This window comes from Propithecus coquereli, unplaced genomic scaffold (genome assembly GCF_000956105.1).
Source record: "Propithecus coquereli isolate 6110/MARCELLA unplaced genomic scaffold, Pcoq_1.0 Scaffold129, whole genome shotgun sequence".
Taxonomy (NCBI): Eukaryota; Metazoa; Chordata; class Mammalia; order Primates; family Indriidae; genus Propithecus; species Propithecus coquereli.
This window is the reverse complement of record NW_012137080.1, coordinates 1,239,284-1,241,238: the sequence shown is the minus strand read 5'-3', so window position 1 is coordinate 1,241,238 and position 1,955 is coordinate 1,239,284. Positions and strand designations below refer to the sequence as shown.

At 37.6% G+C, this 1,955-nt stretch overlaps 1 protein-coding gene across 1 annotated transcript in view; it reads right to left on the bottom strand.

The window, feature by feature from the left end:
- The window catches only part of PTPN14 (protein tyrosine phosphatase, non-receptor type 14), a 193,447-nt gene that overhangs the window by 157,812 nt on the left and 33,680 nt on the right, over positions 1 to 1,955 (bottom strand). The window lies entirely within an intron of this gene.

The following is a 1,955-nucleotide window of genomic DNA, read 5'->3' as shown; positions in this document are numbered from 1 at the left end:
GGCCTGATGTGCTGTGCAATATGCATTTCTCCCTTTTCTCATACCTGAGAAAGATATTGATTTTGAATATATATGGTAATTAGCCAATCAGAATCCTCTAAATGGAGATAATTTATTCCAAAGGAAGAAGGAAGGAAGAGGGAAGGGGGGAGAGAGGAGGGAGAAGGGGAAAGGGGAGAAAATTTGTTTGAATAACTTACTAAATATCACTTCATATTCATAGGCAAAGATGAAATTCCTAAACACATTCATGAGGATGAAGCGACACAAAGTACACACTTGTACCTCACCTAGCACTCAAACGAAACAGCCGCTCAGCAGAAGCTCAGCACAAATCCTCCTCTCCAGTCTTTATTTTTAGATGCCTCTTAAGAGAAACAATCATTTTCTAAAGAATATAATTAAGATCAGTAGGTGTCGTTTCATTATTTTGGAATTTTAATTCATTTCACATCAGTTATACTTTTTCCCCCTCATAAATCACATAATTATATAATATTCCATAACAAATTCCTTACCTTTGAATAAAAGAATTTATATGATCTTTTAAAAAAATATACCGATTTAAAAAGCACAAGGCACCCAGAATGTTAGTTAGCATAACCCATGGATTTAAACACAGGGAGTCACTCTAAAATTAAAAGTCAGCCCCATTTTTCAAATGATAATTTGGAGACTTGCTTATGGCTCAAAAAATGTGTACTTCATCATCGACAGCACATTTCACAAAATGCATAATGAAAAAGGCACATAATGAAATATACGCCTAATAGATCCCAGTATTTCTTTGGCAGAAGGGAATGCTAATTGCCTCCTGGAGTCTTAAATGAAACCTAATTGCTGGCTTGAGCTGTCACCACTGACCCTGGTAACAGACTGGTGCACCCTTCATAAACCTAATGCAGCATAATCCTCCTTCATTATGGTTATTACAGCTCTGCAGTGGGACACGTCTGCCACAAAAATAAACTACGCAGCCTCTGCTCTAAATGGCTGTGCGGCTTCTCCATCCTAGCGCAAACAGCATTGATGGCAGAAGTCACCCTTTATAAGTGATACCATTTCACAGCCTAGAGCTATTTCCAAACTTAGATTCGCACACACCTGCGGACACTATACAGAAACCACAAACACACTCCATGGTGATGGGGGAAAAGAGGGGAGAAGGAGCATGAATGGCTGTTTAAAAAAAAAAAATCTACCACCACAAAGCAAATGGGAAAAGCAGAAGAAATAGTATCTAAAAGAAATCACGTGTTTGAATTAGGAAATCCATTAGATTTACAATCAAAATTTCAGATACTGAGCCCAAAGGATATTCCCTTCAATTTGTTTTGAAGTTTTTATGGACATGCTTTAAAAAAAATTACTTCAATTAAAAATATTTATCTTACATCTACTACTCATCAATTCCCCAAACATTTATTGACCATCTATTCTGCATCAGGTGTCGAGAACAAATACGAAACATATCCTCGAAAAGTTCACGACTTTGGTGAAAGAGACGAACAACTATAATACACTGTGAAGCATACCACCTCAAAGGGTGTGTACAGTACAACAGGAAGATAGATAAGGCAACAATGAATTATCGCTAATAATGAGAAGGGAATGTCAGATAAAACACCCAAAAAGATGTAATCATCATCCTAAGCATTAAAGAATGAGGAGGAGATTATGTGATCAGATAATAAAAAGGAATTCAAGGGAGAAATAACAACAACAGCATGAGTCAAAGCAACAAAGTTTCAACACTGAGAAATGTTTGCAGAAAGGTGACAGGAAGCCAGGGGAGGCTTAGGGGAGTGGCCAGGCAAGGCTAGGAAGATAGGTGGGACCAAGAGTCATGCAGAGCCTTGAATGCTCTGCTAGAGAGTGTGCTCTTAATCATGAGCAATTTGGTGAATTTTAAAATTAAATATTTTAGACCTAAGAGAGAATATAAGAGGCCGGGC